This window comes from Lontra canadensis, unplaced genomic scaffold (assembly GCF_010015895.1).
Source record: "Lontra canadensis isolate GAN:19392208 unplaced genomic scaffold, GSC_riverotter_1.0 scaffold1, whole genome shotgun sequence".
Taxonomy (NCBI): domain Eukaryota; kingdom Metazoa; phylum Chordata; class Mammalia; order Carnivora; family Mustelidae; genus Lontra; species Lontra canadensis.
In genome coordinates this window covers 71,627,742-71,642,078 of record NW_022630995.1, presented here as the reverse complement: position 1 = coordinate 71,642,078, position 14,337 = coordinate 71,627,742, and positions in this window count along the sequence as shown.

The following is a 14,337-nucleotide window of genomic DNA, read 5'->3' as shown; positions in this document are numbered from 1 at the left end:
TACGACAAACAGATCCTTGGGGACATAATTAAGGAGGCAGGAGATGCTTTCATCAAAGGGCAGTTCATCTGCTGTGGCTCTACTGCTGCTCATGCAGGTTAACTACTCTGTAGTCCTTTTGTGTCCCAGAGTCAATCTGTGTTTAAAGGATGGAGGTGAATGGGCAGCACAGGGTAGTTTATCTTCGCTGCCTCCTCATTTATGATTGCATTGCTCTCTCACACAGCACTACCTCAGCTGATCAAAATCAGGGACCACATATCACCAGAGTCATTGGGATGAAAGGCAAAATACATTCTTTGTTCAATCTACATAAGAGTATTCAAAATAATCATGGCAATAGATCTGATGGAAATGCCCAGACATCGAAATGGCTTATACCAGAGCAAGAATTACTGTCTTCTCTTTTTGCTAGCTTCCCATGGCAGTTGGAGACATCTTTGCAATATATGAATATTCTCAATTATCAGCTCAGCCTGTAAAATTGTGTCAGTTCACACACTCTGCCTGCAATCAACACATCTGTGCTTGATTTCAAGCAGGGAATGGCCAGTTATCAGCAGGAGAGGCTCAATTCCATTCCACTTCCTGACATAAGGCCATAACCCTTTGAGAGACTTCGGCATAAAGATGTGCTAGTAAAATAGTGTTCATCCACATTGTGCTTTCTCTCTGTCCCTCCTAAAACTCAACACGATCAAAATTTACAAGGTATCTAGCATGTTCCTATAGGGTCAAAGTGAGAAGCTGGCAAAACGGAACAGAAGAGACAGAGGGGGGTAAGACCTCAGGGAGCTGGGCTAGAAGAGAGGTGACTCCGGAAGAAATCCCGAAGATTTCTCAAAATCCCAGAAATCGAACAAGAACAAAATGTGAAAGCAGAAAGTTTTTCCCCCATTGAAAGACATGAAAAGTTAATCAACATAAATGTGACAGCCCAGGACCCTTAACCCAAAAAACTTGAAGCAAAAATCTGTGCCAGGAAGACAGATGGAATTCATCATTCCTTTCAGTTTCCTGAAATACACAGAGCTTTACAAACTGTTCCTCTGAACTATGAGAGTAAAATCATTTAGCACAGTCATTAAAAGCAAGAGCCATAACATGTATAACAACCATGTGTAGGTGACATAATTCCACTGAAAAATACCCAGGACATCTCAAACTTTGCTGGCAGACTGAACAGCAACAATGAAACACTGTACAGGGTTTCCACATAATGCTGGAAAGCTGCCTGTCTCATCTAAAGCTACTGAGAAAACACTCTCCGCCCCAACTTCGCATCATCTGATAAGCACGTGGTGGGGAACGACTTAGTAGAGAAGGGCAATCCCTGTACCAAGAGAATAGACATAGGTCTCGTTACAACAGTAGAGGTGGAGGGGTACAGAGGGCAGTGGGGGAGGGGGTGGTCTGGGTGGCTTATCCATTTTGAGAACAAGCTATGGCTTTTTTAGGGGTCTCCGGTATCAAACATTTTTGCTGCAATAAAATGTTGTCTCTGAACAAGTCATTCCAGCACACAACAGCGGGAAACTAACAAAGCCTGGAGTCCAGAGGAGGCCACCTCCTCACCTTGTTATATTATCTGTGACCAGTGGCCAGTGTTGCTATGACAACTTTTCAAAGTAGCCTTACCGAGGACCAAAAAATAAAAAAAGGAAAGCAAAACAAAACAGAACCTCCCAGCACAGATTATGCCTACTGGACATGAAAGAGCTGGTCAATTCAGTGAAGGGTAAATGGTCAGGACAGCTCTTAAGCATTACTTAGAAGCCCTCCACCCTCAATTTTAAAAATTGTCTGAAACCTTCACTTATACTGTCATGAAAGTATATAGAAGTTTCTTTATATACCTTAATACGATAATTACATAGGACCCCAAAAGGTTGCCCTTTCTGATTCCTATGATCGAATGTAATTTTCTCTGTCCCAGTACAAGCATCTCACATTGCAGGAGATTTTTATAGCCCACTTGATATTCAAGCCCCATGAGAGAGGACCTTTGATGCACAGAACAAGTGGGAAAGGGAGGTGAGAAAGTCCCTATACCACAGTGGTATATGGTCAAGGACAGGCGATCAAAATAAGACAGATGATAAAGGACTTTTCCTCCTTTTCCAATTCTACTAAGAAAAAAATTTCTTCCCTTAGTAATTATTTATTTTCCCGTTTCCACACGTGGTTCTCATGATAATTGCTAACTTTGTGAAATGTTAGAACACTGACACTTATGTAAAGCAAAGTGCCTTTTGACATTTATGAAGTGCTGATTCTCTATAAATATAGAAAAGTGGTAATCATCACAAGAACTACTCAATGGAATAGATCAATAGTGAAGACAAATACTCTTCTTTCATTGAAATTCAGAAGGCAAAAAATAGGCCATTTTTTATCTCTTTGATAAACTAGTTCTTTCTGTGACTTGCCAAATAAGATTTAAGATCAGAGCTATGACACAGACACAGGGAAATTTTAGGAAGAAAGGAATCATAGGTCAACTTGGTCTATTTCCTCTCCTCGTATAGATCTATATATAGATATATGTGTGCGAGCACCTCTGGAGACAGATAGTGGCGACTATACTGTCATTCATTCACCTTATGATCTCTTATTTAAAAAAAAAAACCACCGATTGTGGGTAGCTTGTAACACAAAATAAGCAACGATATCTATCACAAAATTGCTGAAAAGCAGATAAGCTTCGAAGTGTGATTCGGGGAATATTAAGTGTAAATTGTGCTTTCCTTTTCCAGTGACATTTCTTTTTTCCTCACAACCACAGAACAGGGCTGTGGAAGGCACAATGTCCATTGACACCTCCTTGCAGAGCACACGTAGCCCAGGTCACAAGCTTCTCAAAGGGCCGAAGGTGGACATTTATGCTGATTGGCCTGTTCCAGTCTCATTACGCTAGCCTGCAATCGGAGTGCCATCCAAATATCTATAACCAGAAAGCAAGTGCCATACCCGCAGAGGCTGTGCCCATCTGGTGAACTCAACTTGAATGCTGAGCTAGCCTCTGACGGATCTAGCGTGGCTCTCTGACACCTCCTTCTACCACCTTTCAGCATATTTTAATAGTTAAAAGGATCAGGGATCTGAGCACTCTCCATAAGGTTCCTATTCCCCCACGGGTGATATAGGCTTCTGAAAACATGTCAAGTGGCATCATTCATTTATAGAACAAGTATTTATGGGCAACCTATGCTGCTGATGTCTATGAGAGTGTGTGGTACGGTTGTCAAGAACGTGGACTCTGGAGCCGGGCTGCCTGATTCAAATCTTGGCTCTGCCATTTGCTAGGCAGGGTGAATTTAGGCAAGGTAATACTTGACCAGTCTGTGCCTCAATCTCCTCATCTGTGAAATGGGGATAATAGTAGTGCCTACTTCATATGGATCCTGTGAAGATAAAGGAGTTAATTCATGTGCAGCATCTTGACAGTGCCTTGTAGACACTGGTATCAACTCTTATGACTTACCAAACAAACGCTGATGTCCAGTAATATGGTGAATTAGGAGCTCGTAGTTTCATATTCCTCATCTGGCTGGTTCCATATGACTTCTTCTCATCACCAAAGAAATAAATCAAGTAGGGCATTCTTCTATTTTTTTTCCACTTTGCTTAAGGTGCCCAACTAAGTGTTTAATAAACTGTTAATTCTGCCTCAGTGTTTCCAAAGCTATTTACTGTGACTAATCTCATAGTCCATCAGGAAAAATGGGGGGGGGGTAGTAATTTGTTCCAACTTCAAAAAAGAAATACTCTAATCTTTCCATTTATTATTATTATTTACCATTTATTATTTACTATATGCTAGGCATTATTTCAAGCACTTTATAAACCTTACCTCTTTTTTTAAATTTTATTTATGTATTTGAGAGACAGAGAGAGAAAGTGACAGCACAAGCAGGGAGAAGCAGACTCCCCACTAAGCAGAGGACCCCCCTCTCCCGACGCAGGACTCAATCTCCAGACCCTAGGATCATGACCTGAGTCAAAGGCAGATGCTTAACTGACTGAGCCACTCAGGCGCCCTAAACTTCACCTCTTTTAATTCTGACAACAATCCCATAAAGTGGGTGTTAGTTGCCCCAGTTTATAGGTGAGGAAAGTGAAGTTGATTAAGGACTATGTACTTCACCTAAAACCACATATGTAATAGAGTAACACTAGTATCATAACAAACCCTCAAATCTCAGTGGTTTGCCAAAATACAGCACTGTTGCTCATGTTGCTCATGCTGCAACATGATGCAGCGGTGGCAGGAGAAGTGGGAGGGTAAGTGTCCGGTGCAGGAATTTAACTTCAGAAGGACCCAGGCAGCTTCTATCATCTCAGTTCTCTTCCGGCCCATCCCCCCACCGTGACACTCCCCTGTCTCCCCTCCCACCCACTCCACCCCACCCCTACCTTCTCCATTCAGCTGGCAGAGGGGAAAGGGGAGTGAGGATCACAGATGGAAGGGTGCATATCTGGCCCATGCCTGAAAGAGGACAAGCCCTGCTTCTGGTGCTCTCATTCTAGTAGCCAGAACTCAGTCACATGGCCACCGCTGGGCTACAAGGAAGGCTTAGAAATGTGACCACCTGTGGGCTTGTCCTCCCACTGACAGTTCCTGAGCCAGACCCACGGGGCTCCAGAGCTCGTACTCTTGCCCACTACGAAAGTCACATCTGCAGAGAGTTCCCTGCCTCACTCTGCCAGCTGACTGACTTCTCAACAGATTATAATGCTAATGTACTCAATCTAAACTCATACTTAAAAATAATTTTTTTTAAGCTTTATGTATATCTAGTTGTATATAGCTATTTACCTGATGTGGTTTATTTAATTTCATCAAGAAAACGATGAAGGGGCAGCTGGTTGGCTCAGTCAGTTAAGCAGCAAAGTCTTGGTTTCAGCTCAGGTCGTGATCTCAAGGTTGTGAGATCAAGCCCCATCATTGTCACCCCCATCTCCTCCCCACCTCAGCTACCAGCACCCTCCCGCCCCTGCTCGAGGCTCCCCCTGCTTGGGCTCTCTCTCTCCTTAAATGAATAAATAAAATCTTTAGAAAGAAAACAGTGAAGAATACTCTATGATTTATTTACAAACCTTAATCTCTCACCAGCCTTCCCAGAAACAAAGACCATCTCTGACTGAAACAGTATGACTTCCACAGGGATTCCAAATTATTGCTATCTATTCAAAGTCCATGTCAAATATTACTACTATTAAATTTAAACTTGTGACATATGAGATTCCAATTATGTGTATGATGTTTGCTTAATCATCTTAACAACCATTCCATTGGATTATTGTTTTTTAAATAAGGAAATAAAAAAACACATCGATGACTCATCTTATCAATAAGTAATAAACATTATGAGAAGACTTTAAAACAATATCTGAAATCTGGTATGTTGATGCTACACTCAAAAAAAAAGATATTGATGACAAACAGCAAAGATCATTATAGTGAATGCAGAGCTGCACAATAATTAAACATTGGGGAAGGCTTGGACATATACAAAATAGAACCATAAAAGTCTTACAAACAGCCCATATATAATGTAAGAGCCTTGAATCTGATTGGTTAATTCTTCTACTTGAGCATCACACTATTGAAAACCAATTCAAGAAACTTAATCCCTAACGATAGAAGGCTTTATGTTCAACTATTGGAAAACTTCTGTCAGTATCCTTATTTCCATTTCCCAAATACTTTCAGCTTTCTACTTTCCCAATAAAGGATAGGAATCATTTCTCTATCCTCTTTGAGCTTGGCATGACCATATGAGTTGCTTTGCTTTATAAAATGTGAGTAAAAGTGACAATTGTCATGTCCAGACAAAAGATTTAAGAACAAGTACCTGCTTTTTTTACAATCCCATTTTCCTGCTGTGGTGGATTAAAATAGCCATAAATTCTCTGTGTTTGCATCAATCAAAAAGTGGGCTCTTCTACCCTATGACCCAGCAATTGCACTGTGTATTTACCCTAAAGATACAAACGTAGTGATCCGAAGGGGCACGTGCACCCGAATGTTTATAGCAGCAATGTCCACAATAGCTAAACTATGGAAAGAACCTAGATGTCCATCAACAGATGAATGGATAAAGAAGATGTGGTATATATATACAATGGAATACTATGCAGCCATCAAAAGAAATGAAATCTTGCCATTTGCGATGACGTGGATGGAACTAGAGGGTATTATGCTTAGCGAAATAAGTCAATCGGAGAAAGACAACTACCATATGATCTCCCTGATATGAGAAAGTAGAGATGCAATGTGGGGGGTTAAGGGGGTAGGAAAAGAATAAATGAAACAAGATGGGATCGGGAGGGAGACAAACCATAAGAGACTCTTAATCTCGAAGAACAAACTGAGGGTTGCTGGGAGGAGGGGATCGGGAGAGGGGGGTGGGGTTATGGACATTGTAGGGGGGGTGTGCTGTGGTGAGTGCTGTGAAGTGTGGAAACCTGGTGATTCAAAGACCTGTACCCCTGGGTCTAAAAATACATTATATGTTTATAAAAAAATAAAGAAATTTTTTAAAAAGTGGGCTCTTCCCCTCCTTTTGAATCTGAGCTGGCTCTATGACTTGCTTTGACCAACAGAAAGTGGCGAACATGACCATGTGAGCACTATCCACAAAATAAATCTTCGCCTCTCATTCTTTCTTGGAACAATCTTGCCATGTAAACAAGCCCAGGCTACAGCCTTGAAGATTAAAATTTGGGTGGTAAAAGAGATCCAGCCCCACACATGTGACTAAGGCCACCTGGCAGCAGCCAGTCCCCAGCCAAGCCACCACCTAACAGCAGCTGCACAAGTGATCCCAGGCAAGAACAGCAGAACTGTCCAGCTAAGCACAACCCAAGGCACAAAATAGTGAGCAAGTACATAGTTGTTTATGTTTTGGAGTTGTTTGTTACCCAGCAGTAGGTAAGCTAAGACCCCATCCCGGGCAACTGGAGAAGCAGATACTGATCTTCCTTCAGCCTGGAGCTCTGGGTGAGGAATACAGAGCCGAAGCCCTTAAAATGTATAATAGGAGTAAGAGATAAGACTTTGTCATTTAAGCCACTGCAATTTTGAAGTTGTCTTTCCCTACAGCATAACCTATCCAAATCCTGACTGATTCAGAAATCAGTACCAACACGTAGAATTCTGCTTTATCAGAAGAACACTTAACTGTAAGGTCAGGGAGAGGACAGAAAGGAAACCATTATCAGAATCTCCAAGAATGACCATCTCTAGCACATGGTGGCACAATATTTAGTGAACTATCCGCCTGTAAAAACTCAGAAGGCAACAATGTGCCAGATGAATACGGTAGCTTAAGGAAGAGTGACGAGGACGTGAGACACTGAGCACTAAATTGTTTGTAGTTCATTGTAATTGATTGTAGTTGACTGTTATCAAAGCATGTCCTGACTAATACAGACTATGAGACATTCTTAACACTTAACACAACAAAGTAGCGTCTGTCAGCACTGAAAGAAGAAAGACACCAAGTCACTGCTTTACTTTGGCCTACAGAGAAACGTTCACCAGCAAAGTGAACAAAAGATATTGAACGGGGACATAAAGCATTTGGCTCTGGAAAACTGTGAAAAGGAAATAACACCCAACCCTTCAAAACAACCTGACTTTCTTAACTTAAAACATCTCGTAGAAATAATAGGGCTCCAAATAGGGAGAAGCCCAGAGATTGAGATTTTCTTCCCTTTTTTATATTCTTATGCCCTGGCTATTGAAAGTTCTTTGTTATAAGTGACAACAATGGAGAAAACACAACTCAAAAAAAGAAGGAATTAATGAATGTTTAAGACTGGTACAATGACATATACGGTTAGGGTGTTACGTAGAATATAACTCAAAAGAGATGGTTTCATTTTTTTTATTTGAATTTAGTGTTAGTTTAAAGAAATGTGATTTTTTTTTTGTAAGACTAGAGAACATAGAGGAGCTGTAAAAATTTACAGTGATTCTTAGACCTACCCAAGCTTTCTCTGATATTTTTATAGACCTGACCTCCACTCAACCTTTTCTCCTTCTGGAACTGCAACCACCATACTTGAAGTGTGCAAAAGAGGACTTAGATATCAGCAGGAACTCCAGGTGGGGGAGTGAGATTTAAGTGCAATTGATATCAGGCATCAGATAAATCTCAACCAAGGGAATGAGTCTGTCCCTTCTCAAGCAGCAGGCTTAAACATGCCCAGATCTGGGATTGATAGATGTGTGCCACTGTTTCATATACACCAAGGTGACCCCATTCACTCAGCCTGCCATAGCAATGATTCTTGAATAAATGTCCCCAACTGAGAAAGAAGTGCAAAAAGTGAATCTAACAAGCCAGACTCATCATCAGAATCAACATCCCTGAGCTCCAATGACTGAACCAAACCAGGCCAGCCCTGGGGAGCCCAGGACTTCATCAGTCCCACTTCATGCAGCAACAAATAGGAGTTCCCTCCCTCTCAAAAGCCCTGCTGATTCTCGTGGAAATAGGCATCTCAATATTAACACCAGCTGAGCAGCTAATAAAGCAAATGTCAGTTATCCAAGAAGGCCGTTAGTACTGGCTACCAGTGGGGAAAAGGGCCCAGGATAAAACAAATAAACCCAAGGGAGGAAAAATGTAAAACTTCAGAAGAAATATGAGCAGAATGGGTAATGCTAAACTATTTGGTCATTTAACTGGGAAAGAGTTGAACACAAGCTTAGTGAAATTTGAAAAGTGGTGTATTTATGATTCAAAGGCACATTTTTTTCCCAGCAAAATGGCACCAGCACAGAATCTTAACTTTCCCATTGAATGCGGATTGGAAAATACCTTTTATTTTCTTCAACAGCATTTGCTGCAAGCTGAATCACTGTCCTCTCATTAATAATACCGGTAGTGGAACCATATGGGACTTACTTATGCTATGTGGTTATCAACTTGTGAAGTATCTGATTCTGTTATTTACATAGCCTATAGAGATTTAATGCTATAATAATTTTCTGGCACTTTGATTCTCTCCATAGGTGAGTTTAAATATAAATACACAGGCAATCCCTACCTCCACCTCCATGTTCAAGAATATGGTAGTAGTGCGCAAAGTGAAGGCGGAGGGGGTTGCTCAGTGAAAAAAAAAAATGGACTTCTCCATTGTTATTCCTAGGGAAAGACTATGGCTTTCTGTCAAAAGGCCCTTGAAACCCATAAAAAAGGGGTAACTTTCCTTTAACAGATTTTTGTTTCATTTCGTGTTTTCACAGATTTTTTTTCCTTCCAGCTTTAAGGAGATATAATTGACATGTAATATTGTGTCAGTCTAAGATACAGAATGTAATGATTTGATGTATGTATATGTTGCAAAATGATTACCACAATAAGGTTAGTTAACACACCCATCACCTCAAAACAGATTTTAAACATATTTACCCACACAAAAAGAACTTAATGAAAAATCAGACACTTTGAAGAGTTTTGGTCAGGAAGGGATGCTGTACTTTGTCAAATACTTTTTCAGCATCTATTGAGAGTATCATATGGTTCTGAGAAAGTGGAGATGCAACATGGGGGGTTAAGGGGGTAGGAGAAGAATAAATGAAACAAGATGGCATTGGGAGGGAGACAAACCATAAGTGACTCTTAATCTCAGAAAACAAACTGAGGGTTGATGAGGGGAGGGGTGTTGGGAGAGGGGGGTGGGGTTATGGACATTGGGGAGGGTATGTGCTATGGTGAGTGCAGTGAAGTGTGTAAACCTGGCGATTCACAGACCTGTACCCCTGGGGATAAAAATATATTATATGTTTATAAAAAATAAAAATTTTAATTAAAAAACAAATAAATAAAGTTAAAAAAAAACAGACAAAACCATTTTAAGTATCAAACCAAATAATGTGACAATCTTTTAATTTGTTAGTTTGATATTATCTAGGCACAGACTATGAGAGTGATAAAATATCAAAGGCATTTTTTTTTCTTGCCCTATATTTGGGCTCTGTGTTCTTCATACCTTGGTTGATACCAATTCAACAATTTCAATAGACACATTTTCAACCCAGAGTCCTTCATGTTATCATTGGTAAAAGAACAACTCCTACCATCTGAACTAATCTCTGCAGCCTCCTGTCCCACACATACTCTTACAGACCCCCCCTCATTCACCTGTGATCCCGCCTCACTAGACTATCTGATGTTTCCCAAACATGCCATTTCCTCTCACACCTGTCCTTGCTGGTTCCCACACTTTCAGTCCTCTTCCCACTCTTTAATGTAGAGAAATCTTAATCAGGCCCAGTACCAGTAACTCAACACAATTTCCTTTAACAACACCTGGCAGAAGGAATAGCACTCTCTACTCCATCCTTAAAAATGCTGTTGGGGTGCCTGGGTGGCTCAGTGGGTTAAAGACTCTGCCTTTGGCTTGGGTCATGATCCCAGGGTCCTGGGATCGAGCCCCACATCAGGCTCTCTGCTCAGCAAGGAGCCTGCTTCCCTCTCTCTCTCTGCCTGCCTCTCTGCCTACTTGTGATCTCTGTCTGTCAAAATAAATAAATAAAATTTTTTAAAAATACTGTTCCTATAGCTACTCTAGAACCTACTCTAAAACCATGTGCTCCTTAAGAACAGATCATTCTTTAGCCATCATCCTATCCTCATCATCTGAAAGAGTACTATGTTAGTTATCTACTAACTAATTTCCTAAAAATTATCCCACAACTTAGTGACTGACTTAAAGTATAATTCATTATTCCACAGTTTCTGTGACTCAGGAATCTGGGCATGACTTAGCTGAGTCTTCCAGCTCTGGATCTTTCACAGGCTGTAATCAAGGTGCTGGCAGGGGCCATAGTCTCATTTGAGGGGCAGCTGGGAGTGGACTTGCTTTCCAAACTCACTCCAGTGGTTGTTGGCAAGATTCAGTTCCAGATCAGCTGTTGACTGGAAGCCTTCCTCAGTTTCTGACCACCTGGGCCTCTCCATAGAGCGGCTCACAAAATGGCAGCTGGTTTCATCAGTGCAAACAAATGAGAAGAGGAAAGGATGCCAGCAAGAGACAGAGGGCTAGCAAGACAGAAGTTAGAAGTTTTTTGTCATGGTAGCAACATCCCAACAGTTGTGCCATGTTCTGTTTATTAGGAGTGAGTCATTAGGTCCAGCTCACACTCAAGGGGATGGTGCTACACAAGGGTATGAATACAAGAGTTGGGATCATTGAAACTTTTGTCAGAAGCTACCTCCCATAAATGTTTTACACAGTAAGATTTCAGCCAGGGTTTATTTATGAAAGTAGAAAAGAAATGAGATGCTGTCTTCAAATTACTTTTATGGTCAATTCCATGAACTTTTAAGGTTACATAATAATAAAAAATTACACTGGTCTGTTAGCTGATGGGTTTTATTTCCGTCCACATGCATTTTTTTTTTCTTTTAAGAGAGAGAGAGAGCGTTCACGAGCTGGTGCAGGGGAGGGATGGGAGCAGAGAGAGAATCCTAAGGCAGGCTCCTCATCCAGCATGGAGCCCAATGACAGGCTCAATCTCACAACCCTCAGATCAGCAACCTGAGCGGAAATTAAAATTCAAACACTCGACCAACTGAGCCACCCAGGTGCCTCTCAGTCCATACGCTTTTAAGAGATTCAAAAATGTAGAATTCTCGTGTAAGTGGGGTGGAGGAAGTGTAAAAATATTCTATTATGTCTTTTTATAGCTTACGATAGAAATAGTCAATGCAAAAAAAAAAAGTGTGTGTGTGTGTGATGTGTCCAATAAAAGAAACCGTCTGCTAATATTGAACAAATTGGTATAAAAAGGAAGAGCTTATAGGTCACCACTTTACCTTATGGATAGTCTGCATTAGCACAGCAAGGAAAAGGGAATCATGTCTCTGCATCATGAATAATGTATGCAGCATACTGCGCAAAGAAATCTCTCCTTAATTGTTAGCATCTCTTTCACCAATAGAAATATCAGAGACACGAAACTTATAGAAAAAGTAACCAGACTTGCGGTTACAGGTGTGGACAGTGGAACGAATAGGAAATTGGAGAAAGGTGGGCAAAAGGTACAAACTTCCAGTTATAAGTGGTAGGGAATGCAAGGTACACCATAATGACCAGAGCTAACACTGCTATAGGATATATAGGAAAGTTGTTAGGAGACTACATCTTATGAGTTTTCATCACAAGGAGAATTTTTTTTTCTCTTATCCTTTTTCCTTTTATTTTTTTATCCTAACTGTATGAGAAGATTGATGTTCACTGAAACTATTTTTTTAAGTATGAGTGATTTTTTCTAAGATTTCATTTATTTATTTGAAAGAGAGAGAAAGGGGCACCTGGGTGACTCAGTGGGTTAAAGCCTCTGCCTTCGGCTCAGGTCGTGATCCCAGGGTCCTGGGATCAAGCCCCACATCAGGCTCTCTGCAGGGAGCCTGCTTCCCTTCTCCTCTCTCTGCCTGCCTCTCTGCCTACCTGTGATCTCTCTGTCAAATAAATAAATAAAATCTTTAAAAAAGAAAGAAAGAAAGAAGAAAGGAAGAAAGGAAGAAAGAAAGAAAGAACGAAAGAGAGAAAGAAAGAAAGAAAGAGAAAGCTCACATGAGTTGGGGGAGGGAGCAGGGAGCCCAATGCAGGGCTTGAACCCAGGACCCTGGGATCATGACCTGAGCTGAAGGCAGCTTAATGGACTGAGCTTAATGGACTTAATGGACTTAGTCACCCTTAAGGGACTGAGCCACCCAGGCACCTACACTGAAACTATTTTTGTACTCACTCCACTGTACATGTAAATCAAACCATTATATTGTACATTTTAAACTTATACAGTGATATATGTCTGTGATTTGCCCATAAAACTGGAAAAAGGAGAAATATCAGAGATAAAACTCAAGGACTCGATAAGCACATATTTTGTTACACTTGGAAGAATTTGAGGCCAAGGAATATCACCCAGGTATTAACTATGTTCGTACTAAGGGCGCCTAGCTGGCTTAGCCGCCTGAGCAACTGACTCTTGGTTTCAACTCAAGTAATGATCTATGGGTCTTGAGATCGAACCCCGCATCAGGTTCCAGGCTCAGTGCAAACTCTCCTTGAGGATTCTCTCTTTCCTTGTCCATCTGCCCCTCTTGCCTCTCTAAAATAAATAAAATTTTTTTTTAAGAAAACTATGCTTGTACCTTCTCAGTATCACAACTACAAGACAGAGTTTGGTAGAAGGACAACATAATGCCAGCAGTGTTGCTATATTACATCAGAGCATGAACTCCTCATGGCCATCTAGAATCACTTGGCTTAAGTAGTCAAACACCAAGAGGGTTTCAAAGATAAAAAGGCAATCATTCCTTCGGTATTTTTCTGTACAAAGCATGAACTAAGACCATTTTGCTATAATTCAGCAATCCTTTAACTTGCTAGAAGAACAAAAAATATATCCCTTTCAATTCCAATCAGATGATAAGTATACTTCTATTTATTTCCAGTTGTATGATAAAGAAGGTACTTAATTAAAAATACCTAAGACTCTGAGACATTAAAACCAAGACTACTTGTACCTACCATAGATATGATTTAAAATTGTAGGGAAGATTCCATGCCCCTAATAGTTCTCCCACACTTCTAAAAAGTTTTACTTTATCCTTATGCTTCCCAAATTCCATTTATTTTGAGTAGAGCTTTGTAAATCCATAAATCTCCTGAAATTGTATAATTTTTTTGCGGGCTTGTGACATTTTCCTGAGGAAAGTGTCTAGGGCTCTCATAAGATTCCCCCAAGGGTCACTGAGCGCACTAAAACTAAGGCATTGGACACTTCTCTGGTTAACAAGCTCTTCAAATGCAAATTACCCTTGGAAGTAAACGGTGCTTTTTGCATAAATAGTTCCCAAAGACTGGTCAGCATTTGGCATATGCAAGCAGAAATGTTTCCCCATCTTTTATTTATTTACTTATTTATTTATTTATTTATTTGAGCTAGCGAGCAAGAGAGAGAGAGAGAAAGAGAGAGAAAGTATGGGCTGGGGAAAGAGCAGAGGGAGAGGGAGAAACAGACTACCCCCTGAGCAAGGAGTCCAATACCGAGCTCAATCCTGGGACTCCAGGATCATGACCTGAGCTGAAGGCAGGTGCTTAACTTACTAAGCCACCCAGGCACTCCAATGTTTATCCTCTTAGTTATATTTCTGATGACTTCAGGTTGGCTGAATAAGGCCCTCAGGTTCATAGACCTATTTGTCAGCAGATGCTGCATGGTGTTCAAACTATATAGTCTCTTTTCAGAAAATCTGCTAACCAGACACCCTGCTCACGGCTTAATTTCTCAGGTTTCTCACCAGTCCT